The 23,286-nt window shown below is 39.1% G+C and overlaps 1 protein-coding gene across 2 annotated transcripts in view; it reads left to right on the top strand.

The window, feature by feature from the left end:
* The first annotated feature begins 8,679 nt into the window (after positions 1-8,679).
* PLA2G4A (phospholipase A2 group IVA) overlaps positions 8,680-23,286 on the top strand; it is a 152,127-nt gene continuing 137,520 nt past the window's right edge. The window contains exons 1-2 of one of the 2 annotated variants that reach the window (XM_032393091.1): positions 8,680-8,768; positions 8,854-8,933. The gene's annotated coding sequence lies outside the window, so the exon portion shown is untranslated. The remainder of the gene's footprint in view (positions 8,769-8,853; positions 8,934-23,286) is intronic. The other variant, XM_032393092.1, reaches the window with a different exon arrangement.

Consider the following 23,286-nt stretch of genomic DNA (forward strand, 5'->3'; position numbering starts at 1 on the left):
GTTTGCTTCCTCTCATAATCCCCTATAAGAATTTGGGCTTTGCAAGGGCACCTGGATGGCTCAGTGGGTTGAGTCTCCAACTCTTGATTTTTGTCTTGGGTTGTGATCTCAGGATTGTGGGATTGAGCCCCGCATAGGGCTCCGCACTCAGCGTGGAGTCTGCTTGCCCTTTGCTCTTCCCCCTAGTCTTTCTCTCTCTTAAATAAATCAAATCTTTAAAAAAGAAGAAGAATTTGAGCTTTGCAAACATAATTGGGTGGGGAGTTGGAGGGAAGTAAGGAGTTGATGTTAGTAATCTCCATGATTTGTACTGACTGCTTTAGTCATCCTGCAGCTTGAAAATTCTTTGTCAGTGGAACAGAAAATCATGATTTGGAACAGAGAAGGAAAAAATACCCACGGCCGGGAGAACTAAACACAATAAGATGACGTGTGTATTTTCAAAATGTTTAACGATAAGCTTGTGACCCATCTAATATGAATTTTTTAAAAACAATAATTTAGCAGGAAAGAAAACAAAGCATGTATATATAAAAACTCCAAACTTTCTCATTTCCTATTTCCTTGGGAGCTTTTTCTTTGACTTCTCAGGCTCATTTAATTTATCTGTGAATAGGCAATGGGAAATGGCTATAAAAAGACATACATATTTTGAGGTCAAATGTTTGGTTTAAACTCTGACTCTGATGTTCAATCTTGGGTAAATCACCCACTCTCTGAGATCCACGGTGTTCTATTCTTCTATTGGAATGATAACAAGGTAGGCTGGGGCAATGCTCTCAGGACCCCAGTTCATCCCAGAGGTCACCTGCAACTCCCATAAACTGGGAAGACTTTCTTCCTTAAGCACTCATATCTGCCTCTCTGAGGACTTAGAAGCAGAAGACATATTTTGTAATCCCAAATATCCTTGTTTCTTAAACTTTTTTTCCACAACTTTCAGGTGGCAAAACTGATTCCAACTAAGAATAAACTACTTGTTCAGATGTAAGTTCACGAGGTAAGCAGCAACTTGAAGATTAACTCTTAAATCTCAATGTGACATTATTCAATACACACAATGTGTAAAACATTAAGTCTCTAATTTTGAACTGAGTCTCTTCCTTGTTAATTAATTCAGCCATCTTCCCCTACCATGTGGTGTGTGGTATGGTTTATTCATGCAGCTGACTTTTGTCAAATGCTTTCAACCCTCCACTTCCATCCTCTCCATCCTGACAGGCCTGCTCTTCCTCAGAGAGTCCACCACATTTCTAGACACAGTAATCACTTTGGCCTCTCTCTCCCTGCATCACCATCTCTACTCTTCAATCTATCCTGTTGTCTTCCAGAATACTAGTTTAAAAGTGTCATTCCCCTGCTAAGATCCAAAAAGACCAACATCCATCTGTGACAAAGAATCAACTACCAAAATTAAAACAAAACAGGGCAACTAACCACTACCATCTTTGATGCCTGGGAAGTTTCTTATTCATTGCACAAAATTGTCTAAATTTCTCTATTACTAAAGAATTTTTAAAGCCCAACCCCCAACGTACATTTCTAAGTTTACCTCCTACTGCTTTCCCTACAAACTCTCTTCATCTAGAATTGCCTTTGTACCTCCTATGAACCATGAATGCTGGCCTTTACCTTTTCTACTTAAATTAATAACAACCCATCAAATTCCAATCCTAGTTTCATGGCCCAATTTGGATTTTCAGATTTAATATAGTGCTCCCTTGTCTCTATTTCCTCCCTCTAGCACTTCTTGTTCAAGACATTTTTAATGGTTTTCAGTCATACGTATCTTTCATATTTCATACGTCAATACAGGTTTCTGAACTTGTACATTTCTCCTACACTCAGTTTCATGGCTGATTGGCTTATTTTCATCTTTCAAATCTCCATTGACATGTATCCTCAGAGAGGCCTTTCCTAGACGTGTTGAATTTTTTTTTTTTGATGTCATTATCCTATTTATTTTGTTCTTTGTATCCCCTGTCTACTAGGATATAAGCTCCATGAAAATATGAACCTTGTCTATCCAGTTTGTTCTCTTTCTAGTCCCTAACAATATGCTAGGCGCATGATAAGTAGGCAAGACTGCAGGGGAATGGCTATGTAAGCCCTTGGTAAAGTTGGATTATGTTTTCAGGTCTTCCCAGGAGCCAATTTTATCACAAAAGCAACAGATAAGCTTCTTACTTTCAGGGGATGAAGTGGCTTGGCCAATGGGCTTATCAGTAGTAACCTGTGCTTACTGAATTTAGTTTTTGCCTCCCCAAGTAAATTATGGATTTTTAAAAGAATCTTCCAGTATAGATATTTAAAAATCATTGTAAATGAGTGATCAAATGAATGAATCCTATTATTGGGTGAATGGATGCTATTTATTAAATATATTTTATATCCAAAGAGAATGCTGTGTAAGGGATGGTAGAACATTCCAAAACAAATGACCATATATAACTTAAACCGTGAATTTATTACAAATATCAGAATAGAAATATCTAGAGAACCAAATGAAAGGGAAATTGTTTTTCTAGAACTACTATTTAGAGTAAAATAGTCATACCCTTTTCTTTCTTCCTATTTTAGTGATAAAACATTATTTGATATTGCAGTGCTTTGTAGCAAATTATAAACAAGAATGGACATACAATTGGTTAGGATACTAGTCTTTTTTTTACTTAATTCAGTTTTTGGACCAGTCTGCTATTTTCAGGACAGTGAAAATATCTCAGTAGGATATTAATTAAGAAATATTTGGGGCACCTGGGTGGCTCAGCTGGTTAAGCGTCTGCCTTCAGCTCAGGTCATGATCCCAGAGTTCTGGGATTGAGTCCCCGCATCCAGCTCCTTGCTCAGCAGGGAGCCTGCTTCTCCCTCTCCCTCTGCTGCTCCCCCTGCTTGTGCACTCGCTCTCTCTCTCTCTCTCTGTCAAATAAATAAATAAATAAATAAATAAATCTTTTTTAAAAAAAGAAACATTTAATTTTTTGTGTGTCCGCAATGTTTTCCTCAATGGTCCTATCTATATAAATAAAACGGTTGGATCATTTTGCTAATTTGGAATGGATTTGATTATGATGAGTGTTTTGTTCTTTCATAGCAGTTTTTGGAATTTTGTTATAGTTGTGAATTATCCTAAATTTCACTCTACCCTAAAAAACAGATTTGGGACAAACTGAGATTAAAGGCTAGATTACATGTAATGAAACTAAATTCTAATATGTGACTATCTTTGTTAGTTGGGTGAAGATTAAGAATTACTTGCTATTCTTTGCTGTGTTTTCAATCAGAGAACAATGACATATATATATTGGGAATGAAGAAAGACAGATTTTTCCCCAAAGAGAAATTGTTGGACCTGACAACATATTTGGACAATCATATAGCAAAAGTGCTTATGAAGATGTTTAGTCACTGGTTTTATAGACAAATACAGGAATGCTCTTACTATCTTGGTCCTCTTAAGAAAACACTACTGACATCTATCAGACCTCGGTTACTTGAAGAACTCTGGACATTCACTGAGCAGTAATTCTTCCTACTCAGGATTACCTTCAAAGCAAGGGACACGGGCTCAGATTCTATCACGGTCATCAGCACATCTAAATTCCAAGAGTACAAATATTTGAAAAATTCTGTCAGGTGCCGGCAAGTCAGTTTCTGAGCTGTGTGATTGGGCTGGTGCCCATTCTGACAGAATTGCTGAAACTAGACATGCACTTGCTTTACCAAATTTAGAGGGATCTTGGAGAGCAGAAAACAACTTGCTAAATTATTTCCAGAGTAGGTAAAATGAATTAGGACAACTCAGCTTTGTCAAAAGTTCCTCAACATGGTTTATCTACAGTCAAAATTTTCTACTATGTATTAAGTTATATTAATTGTTGACTGTAGGATCCATCCCATTTGTACAAGATGAATTTGCAATTCTTGATAAATTCTGAAGGGATTCCAATTTGATTTTCACTTCTACATCATCTACAAAAGAAAAAGAAAATTTTTTTTAAAGATTGTATTTATTTATTTGACAGAGAGAGACACAGTGAGAGAGGGAGCACAAGCAGGAGGGATGGGAGAGGGAGAAGCAGCCCTCCCACTGAGCAGGGAGCCCAGTGCAGGGCTTGATCCCAGGACCCTGGGATCATGACCTGAGCTGAAGGCAGATGCTTAACCGACTGAGCCACCCAGGTGCCCCGAAAAAGAAATATTTTTAAGGTATAGGAATATAAGTCGATAGGCAGTGGAGAAAACTGCATAGTATGAGTCTGACTGTAAAATGATCTGACTTGTAGTAAAGTTTTTCTGGGAATGAAGTCTAGGATGATTTTTTTTTTAAATATTTTATTTATTTATTTGAGAGAGAGTGAGCGAGAGAGAGCATGAGTGGGGAGGAGACGGAGAAGCAGGCTCCCCACACAGCAGGGAGCCTGGCGCGGGGCTCGATCCCAGGACCCCGGGTTCCTGACCTGAGCCAAGGGCAGACCCTTCACTGACTGAGCCACCCAGGTGCCCCAACTCTAGGATGATTTTAAGAGGGGAAAGGAGATGCAAGAGTGAGTCCCGTATGATAGTATATGTAAGTAATAGCAATGCAAGGGTATAAATTAACATTTTCACAGCAAAATGAAAAGGAAAATGTAGATATAAAAATTTTGAATATAGAAACCCAATGATGAATGAAGGAGTGGGGGGTGGGAAGGATAGGCAAGAGAGTAACCATGGCTGATGAGGAAGAGAATGGTGGAAGGTTCTAGCCTCGGCACTTCGAGGTTTCATTTTCTACCAATGGCTTCACCACCACCGCTATCAGAGATTTGATTGGCTTGGGACAAAGCTGAAAAGATGGTCAAACAACACTTGCTATGAGGTCGTATGACATACTGGAAAAATTGTGGGGTTTGGAGTTGGACAGACTTGGTTTGAAGTCCTGGCTCCACTACTAATAATCTGTGCTTATGCAATATTAGGATTCTAAATAAAGATAATAATGCCTAATTTCATGATTGTAGTGATGAATGATACTGTAAACGTAGTAATAATACAAACTACCTGGCTCCTTATAGGCTCTATCAATAGAGCCTATAAAGAATAAAGAAGAATAAATAATAATTTATATAGATAAAGAAGATAAAGAAGAATAAAGAAGATAAATAAAAATATTTATATTTTATTTATTTATTTTATATATATGAATAAATAAATAAACAATAAAGGAGAATAAAGAGTAAAAGAATAACAGTGAGGGGCGCCTGGGTGGCTCAATTGGTTAATCGACTGTCTTCAGCTCAGGTCATGGTCCCAGGGTCCTGGGATCGAGTCCCGCATCAGGCTCCCTGCTCGGTGGGGAGCCTGCTTCTCCCTATCCCCCTGCTTGTGCTCTCTCTCTACCTCTCTCTGTTTTTTTATTTGATAAATAAAAAATAAAATAAATAAATAAAAAAATAATAAAAAAATAAAATCTTTTAAAAAAATAAAATAAAAAAATAAAGAGTAACAGTAATATTACCAGTGCTTTATTTCTTATATTTCTCTTCCTATATCTAAAAAAAAAAAAATTAAGAAGAAAAACATTTTTAAGAAGTAGTAACAATCTGCCTAACATGTTCAATTAGAAAGCAGTAGTTAAGAGAAAATTACTGCTTCCACTTTTCAGGTCAAAGTATTGATGTAAATGTATGGCTATAGTAAATGTACATGAAGAGGACAGGTGATTACTAGTAGATATTTAACTGTTAAAATATAGTTCTTATTGCTCATAAATACTCTCTAGATCTGTTCTTTCATCATAACATGTAATTTTTAAATGCATTATAAATATATCTTTTTAAAAAATAGTTTATTTATTTATTTATTTGAAGAGAGAGAGTGTGTGTGAGTGGGGGAGAGGAGCAGAGGAAGAGAGAATCTCATGCAGATTCCTCGCGGAGCACAGAGCCCTACGCCCAGCTCAGTCTTAAGACTCTGAGGTCATGACTTGAGTCTAAACCAAGAATCCAGTGTTCAACTGACTGAGGCACCCAGCTGCCCCTCATTATAAATATATCTTAATTCGAGTCCATTCCACCCCTAATCTCGGTTTAGCTTCATATTACCAGGAATTTTACCAGTGTGGGAGAGGAGAGTAGAAAAACTAAACTTTCTCTTCTTTAATAATGATGAAAATAGCAGCCACAAGTAGAATGTTACCTGAAGGTCAGGTGTAAGATATCTCTGAACCCACTATCATAGATAACAAATGCAAAAACATCCTGTGAACTCCTAGTGTAATGTGGATTTGGGGAGTGGGGGAAAGGGTTGACGAGAATGTAGAAGGCTTGTTTCCTGTCATCATAGAGCATAAAATATTTTTTCTTTTATAGCCAAGTAAAATACAAATTGATTAGTGCTCAAATGAATGTTCTTTCTCAAGTGAAAGATTATTTATACCAGAAAGAGTAGTGGGTAGAAAAATTTTCCAGACAAAGTGGTAATTGAGTTAAGACTTTCAGGATGAAGATTATTTCAGTGGAATTTAAGGGAAAGGTGTGCAAAGAGAATTAGTTTCTGTGAGAGAGAGAGAGAGCATGAGAGAGAGAGAGAAAGAAAGAGAGAGCATGAAAGGTTGAGGAGGGCAGAGGACAAGGAAGAAGCAGACTCCCCGCTGAACAGGGAGCCTGACTCGGGGCTCCATCCCAGGACCCTGGGATCATGACCTGAGCCGAAGGCAGACGCTTAACCGACTGAGCCACCCAAGCACCCCAACATCAAGTTCTTTTCCATTTTTTGAGCCATGGGTTTTGACAAGTAGGTACTTCCTTGTTAATTAATTCAGCCAGTTTTAGGACTGTTCCATTTGCTTACTTAACCGGTGCTAATTATTATTAGGGCTTACTTATTCTCAGTCTAAAATGTTAAGATGTTGATTAGTAACAAATGGTATGAAACTCATTGACTAGTAATAATGCAAAAGGACGGACTGTGTTTAAAGAGGCTGCTACCATACTCCTCAGTTTCAGAGGGGTTTCACATGCAGTCCTCCTAAATGACCTTCATTGATCACAAGCCCAGGGAAGAGGGGTCTTCAGATCTAATTGGTCATACGGACTGAGGCAGGCTATGAATGCAGTGTCTCTCTTACCTAGGGTGGAGGCAGAGGTCCCTGGAGCCAGTAGGCTAATACCGGATATCATTTTGGAGAAGATGGGACAAAGTAAAGATAGTAAATCTGAACTCATACCATCCATTTAGGGGTCTATGCGAACAGTGAAATGGGTAGGGAGCCAAACTGGAGGTGGGCATGGAGGCCACAGAATGGGGCGATGGGAGGTGGTCTATGTCAGTTGTAGAGAGGGAGAGACATACTTGCAGAAGCTTTTATTCACTACAAGTATGGAGATAGTCTCATTTAGTAAGTTTGGAAAGAGGCAAACATCTCCCCATATGTTTTAACCCTAACCATAGCATATACTGAATTTTTCTTTAAAAGCCTTTAATCAAAACATTTTTCTATTTTTAATATATAACATATTAGAAATCCTCCCTCTCCAAATATTGAAAGCTATGATTTTTTATTATCAAACTGACTAGAACACTACAAAGCTAATGAAAAGGGAGTCTTTCTTTGCCAGAGTCTCAGGATAAACATGCCTTGCAAAACATATTCTTTCACCAGTTGTATCTGGGGCAGGGTTGAAAAATAGCAGTGTGCTCTCTGCTTCTCTATTTCACACACCCCACCTTTCAAGAATTTCGGGGTCTTCTTTGAAAACCAAAAGATCTGGATCCCATGAGACACTACAGGCTTTTTTTAGGAAGGAGAGATTTATAATATGCCAGGTTGAATTTATGGGGAAAAAAAAATAAAAGGAGTTGATTCTTGGGTGGCAGAAAGCAGATAATCCAGCAGACTTAATGATGAAATCTGCAGAAAATACATTTCTTTGACAGTGTTATAAGAGAGCTAGGAAGGTGTGCTCAGTATTCGATTAAAGGCAAAACTAGAGGATCCTGTGTTTGAAAACAAGCTATCCTAAATGAATATGTCAATCTTTAAAGACACTGATCCAGTGGCATTTGGATAACTTTAGACAGTACACCTTCTTTATTACAGTGATATGGGGTATTTGAATTTGTATTGCCAATTTGTAATTCAACGTTATTTGATCTTTGCCTATCTCAAAATATGCATTACAGTCTTTGGTATGCCTTTAATCTTCAATTTACAAACACTGGGTTATCAGGTGTTTTGAGTTTGGGGAGGAAATATTTGAATAGATTTTTTGAAGTGCTCTTATATCTTTCATCTTCAAAATGTACACATCTTATATTTTGGGTTTGTTATAAACTTTGCTTTTTTAAAGAATGCAAAAATGCTCTAGGTTATTCATCTTTTCAACTTTGTCCTTACTTGTTTGGGGGAGATTGGAGAGGAAGCAGTGACTGCTTAAGGACAAGACGTGCTCCCACACACAAACACACGGGCACACCCAGGAGCATCCATGTGATTTACACCAGTTAATTTACAGATTATTTTACGCACGTTTTGTGACTTCAGACTGATAAGTAAACATTTACATTTAAGATATCCGCTTCTTGGAGAACACTGCTTTCCCCCTCTTCCTCTTTCATGCCACCTTAAAAACATCTGCAAAGTCTAAAGGAAACCAGCCCACAGTTTAGCCCCGCCTACCAAGGATTAGACTTGAACTTCTCTGTAGTCCCAGCGGAAAAAAGGATCCTGACAGAAAGCCAGAGGCAAAAAGGAGCCCGAAGAATCTCATATAACTCTGGGAACAGTAAGCAATATATTTACTCTTGCCCGGCTACACTTCCCTCCCCTCATCCTCCTGAGCTTTTTAAAGTTTGTATCTTACTTGGCAGGGAGAAAGGACGGAGGCAAACCTGGGATTCACTGCTTTACCAAGTCTGCGTCTCCTCTGCCTTTTGGAAACGAGACACAGGTCAGGGAATTTAATTTCTTTCTAACAAATACCAGCTTGCTTTCCGGGGTCTGGAGGTGCAGGGGAGTGGGACGATCAGGTGTTTGTTTCCCTTGCTTAGAGCCCCGAAAGAAAGCGAGCGTTCCAGTGAGGTGGCTCCGGTTAGAGCTCCACGTGACGCCACCCCGTGGTGACCCAGCCCAGACTGGAGAGGCGCGCTGTTTGACAGCCCCCGTGCCTTGTTAGCGATGGAGTTTGGGGGGCTCGGTGACGTTTTAATTTAAAAAAAATAGTCATTACGATTACTTATGCAAAGCATTCCTGGGTTTTTCATATGCTGCGGTGCTGGGCGAAAAGAAAGACAATGGAGAAAAGAGAATTGTACACCACCTGGTATGCTGATTCGCCCTGCCCTAAGTTATTTGACGGGCTGGGAGATCAGAGCTCCAAACTAGATGCTGCGAAAGATTTGAGCAAATAATAAAGTTAAGTTTTGAGTGTGAATGCTATTTTGGTCATTTCTTTTTAGAAAAAGAAGTTTAAAAGGGCATTTGGATTTGAAATAAGAGTGTATTAACATATCTAACGCTCCTACAACTTCTGTTCATGGTAGTGTTAAAAAGAATGATTTTCGTCTCAAAAACTAGAACAAGAAACGCTCTTCACAAGGGTTGATGATGTAAGCATTTATTCAGCTAAGGTGGTTGAAGAGTATGCTAGAGGCATCTCATTTGGATGGGTATCAATTCTCACTTACGATATTTGCATATATAACCTTTGAGTTCAAGGAGAATTTGTGTTGTGCTTTGTTTCTGTTTGTTGCAGAAATTTGGAATTGTGGCCCAAGAGATATTTGCAGGGAATAGTAGTGAAACAAACCCTGTGAAGAATTTTTAAATTTTATTCCAGAGGAGCCGGATATGGGGATAGGAAACAAGTATTTGCTTCTGTCCTCGAGCCAAGGAAGAGTTAAATTTTAAATTAAGCAATAATTGTGAAATGCACAGAGAAGTGTGTATTCTGCATTTGTTCAAAGCAGCTTTACAAACTTCCTGAAAGGGCAGCACATTTTATGGGACAAGAAACTAAGAAACCTATTTAATAATTTTCCTTTTTCTACTTAGACATAAATGCAGAATACCCCAGTAGTGATTTACAATGTTAAAAAGATGCATACTTTGGAAGTATTTTGCATTTGCGTTTTGCATTTGTGTTTAATTAGGAAAAGGAAAATTATTAAATAGATTTCCTAGGACCTGATAAAGTTCATTCCGGAGAGATAATTTGGCTGTGTTTTTAACCCATCAGTATCTTTCCTGGTGTCACTACTTAGAAAGCAAAATCATGAAACCAAGCATTTGCGTATTAAAACATATGTTCCAGAAATAAAAAAGAGGAAGACAGAGTTAGCTCAGGTTCCCTTTCCTCTCATAAGCCTTTTATTTACCTTCCGTTTGTTTCCCTCCTCTTGCTTGCAGACTTCATAGCTTTAGTTATTCTCAACTTTTTTTTTTCAGTCACAGACCCTTTTACAAATCATATGAAAGCTATAAACCCCTCCCCAGAATAATGCACGAATGCTGCTCCAACAGGCACAGATTTGGAAACACTGTTAGGAAGATCACAAACGCTCCGAAACAATTCATGTCACATGAACATGTAGTGTTTTTTAGAACTTCGGAGTTTTCTGCTCATATCAAATAATTAGCAAATCATTTTGCTTATAAGAACTGTTGAATGGTGAATATTGCAGTGCCCATACTCTCATTTATTCATTAGTGTTTTGGGACTCTAAGCAATTTGGTGTAATGGAAAAAACTACTTGCCTGAAAACCAAGTGACCTAGATTCTTGACTCAACCCTGTAATAACTAACTGAACAATATTAAGCTTGCCTTTTTCTGTAACATCTGATATTTTTTATTGCTGAATGCAGTAAGTAAAACAAATAGGACAATAAGATACAAGTTATATTTTATTGGATTATGGGATGTCTGTATTTACTGCTTTTATTCCAAAATTCCTAACAATATTTCCCAGCAGGATTGTTTTATAATCTTTTTTTTATAAAATATTTTATTTATTTATTTAGTTGACAGAGAGAGACACAGCGAGGGAGGGAACACAAGCAGGGGGAGTGGGAGAGGGAGAAGCAGGCCTCCCTCTGAGCAGGGAGCCCGATGTGGGGCTCCATCCCAGGACCCTGGGATCACGACCTGAGCCGAAGGCAGACACTTAACGACTGAGCCACCCAGGCGCCCCTATAATATTCTTGCTTATTACAAAGATAATTCCTGCTTACTGTTTAAATTTCCTTAGATATAGAAAATTGCAAAGGAAGAAAGGAAAAAATGACTTATAATCCCCTCAAGGGATAACTCTTTTTAAAATGTCATTCATTCATTTATTCAGTCAACAAATATTTATTAACTATTATGCATCAGTACAGAGACAAAGAGACACAAATTCATGTATATACATCTGTTTATACTTCTAGGCTTTTTTCTATCCTTACACTCACATGTAGATTTTACAAAATTGTGATTATATTTGTTAAAAGCTAAACTGAGACATATCAAAATTTTAAGAGTTTATTTGAATAAAACTCGATTGGAATGGGACAGTGCCAAAGGGAAGTGGATAGAAGTGCTTCCCGGCAGGATCTCCAAAGAGAGACTTTTGTAAAGAAAGAGTGGAGTCAACCTAACGAAATTATTGTCTATAGTTTAAAGCTTAGTTGGCTGTTTGTGATTGGCTGTCCTTATGTTTCAATTTTGTAGGTTTAGTTTTTAGACCGGTTTAGATTTTGGTTTGCTTATCTAGGCCACCAAGGCATTCAAGTCACATTGTCTAATGGCTTCCTTGTTTCATTAGTTTAACTCACTACTCTTTGCTCTTTTATAACATGCTTACTCCTCAGTCATGAAATTTTCTGTTAAAACATGATTTTCTTATACTCATGTATAATTTTGTAATCATTCATATCTGAAACAAATATTATTGAGGCCCTACTATGTGTCAGGCACTGTGCGAGTAATGACAATCCATCCATGAGCAAGAGTGGTTCTCACCATGATGTAATTTTTAGTCTGTGGAAATGTTATATTGGCTGATTATAAATTGTTGGATATTTAGGTGGTTTAGTTTTCTATTATAAATAATGTTTCAGCTAAGACCCTTTATATAAATGTTTGTATACATCTTTGTACGTCCTTTGGATAGATTCTTAAAAGTGTATGCCCAGGTTTTAACAAAAGCTCCACTACTTACAAGTTGTGAGCTCATAAGCCAGTTGTTTATCAAACCATTCTTTGCTCAACTGTAAAATAGAAGTAATCATAATAATTGAGTATTTGGGGGATTCTCAGAAACATTTAACAAATGTCATGGAATTATTTTTGCCATTTTGCTCTTGAGAAAAATTGTATCAATTTTTTAAAAGATTTTATTTATTTATTTGAGAGAGAGAGAGATCACAGAGGCAGAGGGAGAGGGAGAAGCAGACTCGCTGCTGAGCAGAGAGCCTGATGCGGGGCTCGATCCCAGGACCCCAGGATCATGACCTGAGCCACCCAGGTGCCCCGAAAAATTGTATCCATTTATAAGTCATATAGGAAGGTAGAATTTCTCTACACTAACACTGTGTAATCACTCAAACAGAACAAACAACAGATCCAAAAACTTAGTCAATTGTTGTATAAAATGGTATCTTGTTTAAATCTACACTTTTTTCAGAAATAAGGTTGGGCAATTTTATAATGGCCACTCATGTGTCTATGTTTATGAATTGCCTCTTTCGATGTGATTTTTAAATATTTTATTTTTCAGTTTTAATTTCTAATATGGTATCAATAGAAATAACTCACATAATCCAAGTCCCTTTAAGGTCCTCAATAATTTTGAAGTGTTTGGGGTCTTAATATCAAAGGCTAAATGTTAAACCAGAGGTAGAAATTCTATAAATACTGCTTTTCTCAATTTTGGAAGATTGTTCTTATTTTGCCTGAAGCCTGTTCTTTAAAGCTGGGTGAGATGCATAGAAAAATTAAAGCAAGTCATTTTTGTTCTCATAGACTGTCATAGTCTACAAAATCAGAGAAATTGAAGAGGGTTCAAAGAGGGCCAAAACCCTTATAGAAGTTCCCACAGCTCCGGGAACATCCAGACTCGTGACATGTAGAGAAGATGAAGATAGGACTAAGGGTTACATGATTCCTTATAAAGGTTTTGTAAGAAAAATAGTGTCCGTTTTTGTCAAGAAACAACTCTGAGAGGGGATGCCTGGGTGGTTCAGTCGGTTAAGCGTCTGCCTTTGGCTCAGGTCATGATCCCATGATACTGGGATCAAGTCCCACATCGGGCTCCCTGCTGAGCAGGGAGCCTCCTTCTCCCTCTGCCTGCCACTCCCCATGCTTGTGCTCTCTCTCTGACAAATAAATAAAATCTTAGAAAAAAAAGAGAGAGAAAAAAGAACCGACTCAGAGAAAATAAATTTAATTATCAGTATCTCTTCATCTCCTACTCTTTGATGATTAGGGCAGTGACAGTTGGGGGAACCCAAAGGTTGGTTGGTTCTGGAGTCCTTTCCAAAGAACAGAAAATAGAGCAGATCCTGATCTGATCTTTTGATACCTTCACCTGCCTGAGAAAAAAAGAGATGTGCCAAAATTTTGCTACTCTTGCTCTTGGAGTCTGTGTTCTGATCCTCTTTGACCCTTACAACATTCTTGGAAAATACAGTTTATCTCCCCTTTTGTACAACTATTAAATATGAAAATATGAAATAATTCAGGGCTCACCCTAAGCAGATTTGGAAGGCTGCACTACTAGTCTAATTACTTATTTAATGAATTCAAATGACTTGAGAGAAACTCAGCAAGCTGGTTAAGTGATCCTTATGCCCGTTTGACAGCCACTGGGATAGCGAGGAGAGGCTGCACCCAGTTTTCTTGTTTATTCTCTTCTCAGTGCATGCAGTAGTGAAGACCCGATCCCCCTTCCTTAATCTTCTTCCCCTTGACTTCTGGAGTGTGCAGGGAAATTTAGGCATTTTAAGTAACAGGGGGTTTTGAATTAGAAAACAAATATCCATCATATGGGTAACTTCATGATCTTATAATACATAAAACTCACGTAGATATAATACTTAGCTTATCTTGCTTAGGTTTTGACTTTACTATTTAATATACAATTTGTTTTTTGATTACTCAGTTGGAAAATATATCAGTGGGCCAAAATTACCTTTCTTTCTTTCTTTTTTTTTTTTAAGATTTTATTTATTTATTTATTTATTTGAGAGAGAGAGAGAGAGAGAGAGAGAGAGAGCATGAGCAGGGGGAGGGGCAGAGGGAGAGGGAGAAGCAGAAGCAGACTCCCCATTGAGGACAGAGCCCAATATGGGGCTTGATCCCAGGATCCTGGGATCATGACCTGAGCTGAAGGCAGATGCCTAACTGACTGAGCCACCCAGGTGCCCCCCAAAATACCTTTCATTTGCATAGTATTTTGTGGTTTATAAAGAAGTTGCTTAAGAACTTCATTCCCACAGTAACCATGTAAGTTAGCAGAGCAGGTATTTACATTTTACAGATGTGAAAAGAAAGATACAGAAAAGTGAAATTGTTTAACGTCCAAGTCTTATAATTTCCATTTTCATGCATTTTGTATGCTTCAGGTGATTAATTGATTGAGTTATATTTTCAGTTTTGATGCATGCTATTAAGGCTGTCAGCTTATTCGGATTTTTATTAACATCAGAAAAATTATAGGGAAAGAACCAGAAAATACACATCCCAATTCCATAGTAACTCAATTGTTCTGCTCTTATAACTGGGCTACTGATTAACATAATAGAGGAAGTTGCACAAACATTTAAAAAAACTATTGAAAAAGTAGTGTATGGTTTAGAATTTCTTGTCTTGGAACTATGTAGCATTTTATATGGATATATGTCACTTCAAGAAAATAAAGAATATGAAGTTTTAGCCAAAAATATGAAATAGACACACTATGAGTTATATAAATACTAAATTTACCAAAGGTTTTACTTCGATTTGGTAGTGGCTCATTCTCTTAGAATATTCTAAGTATAACCTACAGAGCCTATTGCTCTTTTTCATTCTTATTAATCCTGGAAGTCGGCCTAAAATGTTTGTATCAAAATGGTTACTCTGACCGTGGATTTATCATTTATAGGAAAAAAAAATCATCATTATTTTACCTTTCCAAACAATCCAGGAGCTTATGGTAAACCAGATACTCCTTTTCAGGGGTGAAAAGCAACTTTAGTTACAAAATGGCTTATTGTGCATATGCATAATTTCATAGTAACTAATGCAGAGCTGGGGCAGGTTTGACTGCTGGATGCAACTGTACCACTGGAAACGTGGGTCAGCAAATAGCTTCTGCATTTCAGTCAGTAAATTGACACATTTCCAATTCGCTCCACACTTGAATGCCCACAGCTTTAATAAGATGAGCGGGTTGAGTGCAGTACAGAGACAATAAACTGGGATGTTAGACCCCTTAAGGAAGGAGGTATTCTTGCTGACTGCTGGATCTGTAATTATAGAAGAGGTCATGTCTGCCTGGGGTAGGCTGGAGGCAGATAGATCAACGGTATCTTTAGTTTTCTTCGGGTTCTCATTTTTAATTTATTGAAACAAAAGAGTAATCCATTTTGTAGACTTTTTTCATGTATTTGGTTCAATATTATGAAAGTATTGAGAAAAGTAATTTAAAGCAATTTTGTAAGAATTTATAGAAAAGCAATTTGGGGGAAAGCGCCTAAAGGTGCATGTACTTATGAGGACATGCTGTACAGACACCTGCATCTGTAATTAAGATTTGTTAATATCCATCAGTCCCTTGTTATATATACCACAAACCTCAAACAGGTATTGTGTTCCTTTCCATTCAACTGTCATGAGGAAGAGGCAGATGAATTTAAAATTGATTGAAGTCACGAACTTAGATCTTAAAGAGATAACGGTAGAGTATTCCCACAGTTCATGACACAGTCTTCTAAATCACTACTTTCAATATATAATGAGAATTCATGTTCAGGTAATGACACCAAAGTATTGTTAGATCCTTGATCCTTAGAAGAAGATGTTAGTAACTTACTTCAGGAAGATTCCACATAGCAAACATTCTAATTTAAAGAGGTTTCTGGGTTAAAAATTTAATTGCACTCTCTTAAGATGGTTACTTATAATCTACTATTTGGTACTTTTTTTTTTTTTTTTTAAGATTTTATTTATTTATTTGAGAGAGAGAATGAGAGAGAGAGCACATGAGAGGGGGGAGGGTCAGAGGGAGAAGCAGACTCCCTGCCGAGCAGGGAGCCCGATGCGGGACTCGATCCAGGGACTCCCGGATCATGACCTGAGCCGAAGGCAGTCGCTCAACCGACTGAGCCACCCAGGCGCCCGGCACTTTTTTTTTTTTAAGATTTTTATTTATTTAGGGAGAGAGTGTGTGTGTGTGAGCAGGGGGAGGGGCAGAGAGCCATCCCAAGCCGACTCTGTGCAGAGCCAGACGTAGGGCTCAATCCCAAGACCCTGAGATCCTGACCTAAGCCGAAATCAAGAGTCAGAGTCGATGGCTTAATTGACTGAGCCACCCAGGTGCCCCTACTTGGTACCTTTTTTTTTTTTTTGAGGTGGTGACTACCAAGGATCTATATTTAAAATACATAAAGTTCACAATAGCTACATGGGATTTTTTTCCTTATCCTCATCACTAATGATGCCTCTGCTGTCGATGAAAAGCAATAAAAGAATCCATTTTGTGAGACCCATTCAGTGTTTGCAAAAATTCTTACTGTTTAAATTATGTTTTAGAGTGACAGATTGCTTTGGTTGAGTAATACCTTGTGAACTATTGTCAGAGTGAAAAGAACCCTCGTATAAATTACAGTTTTCCGTGAGGAAAAAATAATTTCCAGCTTTTTATTAATATGGTATATAGCGTGCCTAGGAAAAAATGTATTTTTTTAATACTTAGAAAAAGAACAGGTATTATAGGAAGGAATTTAGAAAATCTGTGCTCTCTCTTTCACTTAAGAATTTTACCTGTTGGGTTTAAAAAAAAAAAAAATCCAGATGCTAATATCAGCCAGGAATTGTTGATCACTGGGCTAGGTACATATTTATTCCTTCACCAATTCAGGAAGTTTTCATTCATACTGACTACTTGCTAGGCACTGTGCAACCTTTAGGGCATACCTGGGTGAATAAAGCAGGGATGGTTCATTCCCTCGTGGAGGAGAGAGGCAATAATTAAGCCAACAATAAACAGATAATAAAGGAAGCAACTCGGTTTCAACAGTTGGGAATAACCTGGGTAGGGGAAGGATGGAAAGGGTTCCCTGAGGTGAAACGTGAGCAGAGCTGGGAGGGATGAGAAGCCATGCGTGGGAGGTGAATGGAGTGAGCAGGGTGTGGCTCAAGCTGAGGGCTCCAGGCAGAGCATTTGTACCCAAGCCTGCAAAAAAGCACCAAGGGAGCTGGATGGAAAACCAGGGATTAGGGTGATGTCATGGGCACAAAGGAGGAAAAGTGGTTCCAGGCAAACAGAGGAGAGAAAAGTGACTTCATTTGAAAACTCGGAGGTCACCAGTGATCTTGATTAAGAGCAGTTTCAGTGGAGTGCAGGGCACAGAGTGTGAAGGAAGTGGAAGCAAGGTGGCAGGTGGATGGGAGGTGAGGAGTCTGGGGACCCGATACAGTGTGAGCAACAGACCCTCTAGAGAGCTCTCTTGGTAAACTCGGCAGAAACATGGAGGCATGGAGGGAAAGGAATATGGAACAGAGGGACTCTGACAGGCTCGCCAGTCAGGTCATCCAGGAGAAAGTCCTTTTGTGCAGAAAAGAAAGGCATGACTATCATGTAGTTGCAGAAGAGAGAGGGATTTTGTGTCCAAAGAGCCACATGAGGGACAGGTGTCTAACAGGAGGAGGAATTCTGCCTCCTTTGTGGCAGGAGGAGAACCCAAAAGTACAGGGAGTTTGCTGATTTGGTGGTGGGAAGATAAGAAACTTCCCTCTCGGGCTGTTTTCTCAGTGAAGGGAGATAAGGTCACCCGCTCTGAGAGGGCACGGTGAGGGATGGTGAGAGATGAGCGGGAGAAGAAAGCCATTTCTAGAATGGGAATGCAAGTTCACAGAGAAACTGAGAAAGATGCTGTGTCCCGTCCAGGGCTGTTGAGAATGTGAACCGAAAATAAAACCAGTCTGCCAGGTTATGTGGGTGTTCTCCAGCTAAATGCTAGGAGAAAACTCAGAAAAGCTATAATGGCTGAGTTCTGCTAGAGTGGGAGTTTTGAAAGCAAGCAAGCAAGCAAATGCTTATGATAAACAACCAATACCCTGAGCAAAAACACAAAACAGAAGCAAAGCACCTAAGACAAAAGTGCATAGAAGTTTATGAGCTAATCAAATACAGATCCTTTTATCTAAGGTAATTATTAACTAGCAGGCGTGGTTACAAGTTGGCTTGATTTCCAGCATGTAGTAGGAAGGGATTGGGTCTTCTTGCTTTCGCTCCTGTTGAATTCCTACTGTACCAGTTGCTGGAAGCTGCTCCAGGAGCCATCATGCTGGGTTTGTTTTTCTTCTTGTCCTAGTTGCTAGAACTGTTGTTGTCATTTTAAATTTGGATTAACAGGGGCACCTGGATGGCTCAGTCCTTAAGTGTTAAGCATCTGCCTTCAGCTTTGATCATGATCCCAGGGTCCTGGGATGGAGCCCCGCTTCTCGCTCTCCCACTCCCCCTGCTTGTGTTCCCTCTCTAGCTGTCTCTCTCTCAGTCAAATAAATAAATAAAATCTTTAAAAAAAATTTAGAAAAATAAATTTGGATTAACAGTTAGTGTGCCTGCGTTTGTGGGGTGCCTAGCTAAGTCCTGTGTCTGCCTTCTATCATCCCCCCTCCACTTTCCCTCAGTGTTTGCTTACTTCTCCAGGCTCCGGGAAACCATCAGCTCCCTCAAGAGAATGCTTGATAGAATTTGAACCATTACAGCTCTATAGTATAAAGATGGCTAAAACATGTAATAGTAGTAAATGACCATCAGAAAAGAAGGTTTTCTTCTGCAGCCTTGCTATCGGGATGTTCTTTCTTCAACCTGACATAAACTCTTCATTTTGCAACTAAAAGTCATTTCCTTTTCATTTTCAATCCTTAGAGGTTTGGAGAACAGCTGGTTACTACAATCAAAATGTTTTTTTCAGGAATGAAAATAATATTATTGAAATATTGACTCAACATTTCTTCAAAGTTTGAAAGAAAATCTTGTTCTTTTTAAATTCATTATTTTTCACAAATCCTCTCTTTTTTTAAAAAAAATTGTTTATTTATTTATTTATTTGAGAGAGAGAGAAAGAGCACAAGCAAAGGAGAGGAGGGGCAGAGGGAGAGGGAGAAGCAGACTCCCCACTGAACAGGGAGCCGGATGCAGGACTCAATCCCAGGACCCCGGGATCATGACCTGAGCCTAAGGCAGATGCTTAACCGACTGAGCCACTGAGGAGGCCTTGTAAATCCTCTTAACATTAGGGGAGCCAGGCACTTCATGAATGGAAGCAATGAGTCTGTGTGGGTCAAGCTGGGCAGTACAGTGAGGCGTGGAAGCTCTTTGTGGCCAAATGCATTTATGTTTGCTTCTGGCTCCGACCTTTCCCAGACGCACCGCCTGGCACTTTTACACAGCTCTTACTCCTGCAAAAGACTGGGTTTCCAGTTTATTTCCAAAGTGAATTGCCATTCACAGTATCTGGAAGCACATTTCTAAGGCTGCTTACAACCTGAGAAGAGAACGGTGAATTTGAACTCCCATTGCATGTAACACTATCCAGGGCATGCAGAATGCTCGTCTCCACTTTAGTGGTTTAACTTCCCGGTAGTGCCTGGGATGGGTGGGTGTACAGCGCCTCTGATCTTCCACAATCCTACTGTATTTATTTGTCATCTTTTTCCACTTTAAAATCATAGTCAACATCCCTATTTTAACTGCAAGGTCAACCTCACTAGCTTCCTGAAATAATTATTGTGTTAGTTGAAAAGTAAAACAAACCCAAAGTGTTGAGAATTTAATTCAGTAATAAAATAGTTCTCATGAAATATTTAAGTCAGTATGACGGTTTTTCTGGGGCTTTTCCCTGGACTGTTTCCTTTAGAAGAAAAGATATGGCTTTCCCTCCTGTGGCAATCTTGAGTACGTCATGAAAAAAGGCAGCAATTAAGGAGGGAGTGAAACCCTCAACAAAACACAAACATTCCCTAGGGGAGCATTTTTGTAGACTGTCTAGTCTGGAGAGAGAAAGCTGTAGAAGTAAATATGCTTCTCAAAACATTTTTTTTTCTAGCATTTTGTGTCACATCATTAGGTATATTTAAATAGGTGGTAAGGGTGCCTGGGTGGCTTAGTCGGTTAAGCATCTGCCTCCGGCTGAGGTCATGATCCCAGAGGCCAGGGATCGAGTCCCGCCTGGGGTCCCCACTCAGCAGGGAGTCTGCTTCTCCCTCTCCCTCTACCCCTACCCGCTGCTCGTGCTCTGTCTCTCCCTCTCTCAAATAAGTAAATAAAATCTTTTAAAAAAATTAAAAAGCAGTAACACCAAGTGCATCATTGTTATCTGTTTCTTTTAAGTAAAAGATAGAACATTATTCTACCTTTTCTGAAAATGAACATAATATAGTTAACACTTGTCAATGTGGTATTATTCCATAACTGCTTATGTGGGAAGAAGAATTTTTAAAACAGTGCATCTGGTATTTGCAAGTAAAGATCTTATAATTATAATTCAAACCTAGAAAAGTGTAGAAGATGAAAATGACTCTTTTAAAGTTTTATTTGACCAAATATAAATTCAGTTTTTAATTTCTTTCTAATTTATATCTTGACTCTACTGTGCACCATGTGAGGGGCAGGGGGGAGGAAGAAGTGTGGTAGGGTATAGAGAAAGAGTACCTGGTTGAAAGTGAGGGGCTGTGTTCAGCTCTTTCTCCCACTGGGTGAACTTGACTAGTGTAGGAGAGGAAAAATTTCTTTCTGCCCTTCAAAGTTCTTCCAGCTGGTCTAAGAATTAAATTGGCATGAGGCAGATTAACAGGAGAAAAAGCCCCAAAGTTTAACTATATGTGCGTAGAAGCAACACCTAAAGAAATGACCAAGACAGGCAGTTTTTTTACTCTTTAGACAGAGACAATAAGTCTGTGAGGAATTGACAGGACAAAGAAACTTCTGTTTAGGTGCTTCAATTAGTAAGGACTCCTAAACTAATTTGGCCTTGGGTACTAAATTAGTAAAAGTAACAAGGATTGTTCATACAACCTTTTCAGCTTTGAATTCCCTATCCTTGGTGATCAGGATATCTCTTTACCTTCTGGTACAGGCAGGGTACCTTTCACCTAGGAGCTTTATTTCCTGCTTTCTGGAGACAAAGGTAGGGATGGGAGGGTGGGAGGTGGGGGTCAGAGTGTTCTTTTTGCATTGGCTGTTTCTTAAGTAACTTTTATATAAAATAATCAACATGCCAAAGTGGCGCATTTTAGAGCAGTCTGCCCTTAGCCCCTACACTAGGTTTGTTTGCATCTTTGGCCGTCAGCTTATATATTTGCACAAGGAAGTTCTGTCTGCGTGGTGGTTGTGAATAGTTCTTCCAATTTTGTGAACTTAAAATATGGTGAGAATGGTGGCTTGGTTTTGGCCACCAAGAGGTGAAACAATGGAAAATAATAGCAAACGAGATGGTCAAGGAAAGAAAAGTCGAAAACTGGCTCAGGGGTGAGGAGACATTCTTGCTTTGTTTGTAATGCAATGTGTGAAACTGGGCCAGCCAGTTTCCTAGCCCTTAAAATAGACAGGTTCACCTGGATTAGTACTTCCCAATTGTGAAGGGGTAGAACAAACTATTATGTATTATGTTTCATTTATAGAGTGTGTGTGTATATGCACGCACATGCATGCTCTTTTTAAATAACCAGATGAGGGAGGCTGGCCCATGTAAGAGATGCTGTGGTCTTTCCTCTATCACATCCACAACTCTAGTTTAGGTGCATTTCCTATCACATCTGACCTCCGGCTGGTTGTGTCCATGCCTCCTCAACACCACATTTTTCCATTAACAATTGTATGCTTCTTTATTTAACTGCTATGTTTATATTATTGGTGTTTTTTGTTTTTTTTGATAGATTTTATTTATTTGTCAGAGAGAGAGAGAGCACAAGCAGGGGGGAGCAGCAGGCAGAGGGAGAGGGAGAAGCAGGCTCCCCAAAGAGCAGGGATCCCAATGCGGGGCTCGATCCCAGGACCCTGGGATCATGACCTGAGCCGAAGGCAGACACTTAACCAACTGAGCCACCCAGGCGTCCCAATATTATTGGTGTGTTTTAGATGAAATTGTGCTCCCCCTCCATTGATATGTTGAAGCTCTAACCTCCATATCTCAGAATGTGTCTGCATTCAGAGATAGGGCCATTAAAGAGGTGATAAAGCTAAAATGATGCCCTTAGGATGGCTCTTAATCCAATCTGACTGGGTTCCTTATAAGAAGAAGAAATTTGGACACACATAGAGACACCAGGGATGTGTGGGCACAGAGGAAAGACTGTGTGAGGACATGGGGAGAGGTGGCGATCTGTAAGCCAATGAGAGAGGCATCAGAAAAAAGCAAACCTGCCAACACATCCATCTTAGACTTCCAGCCTCTAGAACTGTGAGAAAATAAGTTTCTGTTTGTTTAAGCCACCTCCTCTGTGGCATTTCATTACAGTAGCCCTAGCAAACTAATACAAAGTGTCCCTTCCATCATGTCATCTCCCTGCTAAGATTCTCTCATAGGCTGTTGCTTATTATATAATGTCTCCGAATGTCTATCTGTCCTTCGGGGCCTTTTATGGAGTGGCAGAATGGTATAGAAAGAAAGAATTTGATAGGAGGCCGAAGGTCAGGATTCTAGGGCCAGCTCAGCCCCTGTGAACCCAGCTGACCTGGGCAAGTTTCTTAGTCTTCCTGGAAGACTGTGTTCTCTTGTAGAGCATGGTAAGGGAGACTGTCCGCCTCCATTTAAGTTGTCAATTAGGCAAATCACTTAACCTTTCTAAAGGTTACTTTTTTTTTTAATCTCTAAAATGATGATAATAATCCCTCTCTTATTATGAAAATGAAATGAGGTGGTGTATACAAATCACTTAGCACGGTACCTGGCCCCTAGGAAATGTTTAATGAATGCGAACTTTTAAAATTAAGTAAGCAAATTAGCAATTGCTAAGATATCTTGCAGTTTGTCATTCTAGGATCTATAAATAGGCTTTGCTTCCCCTTGATTATTTCTCAATACAAGACCTTCTCTGTGGTTCCCCCCACCCCGC

Source organism: Phoca vitulina, unplaced genomic scaffold (assembly GCF_004348235.1).
Source record: "Phoca vitulina isolate PV1807 unplaced genomic scaffold, GSC_HSeal_1.0 scaffold71, whole genome shotgun sequence".
NCBI lineage: Eukaryota > Metazoa > Chordata > Mammalia > Carnivora > Phocidae > Phoca > Phoca vitulina.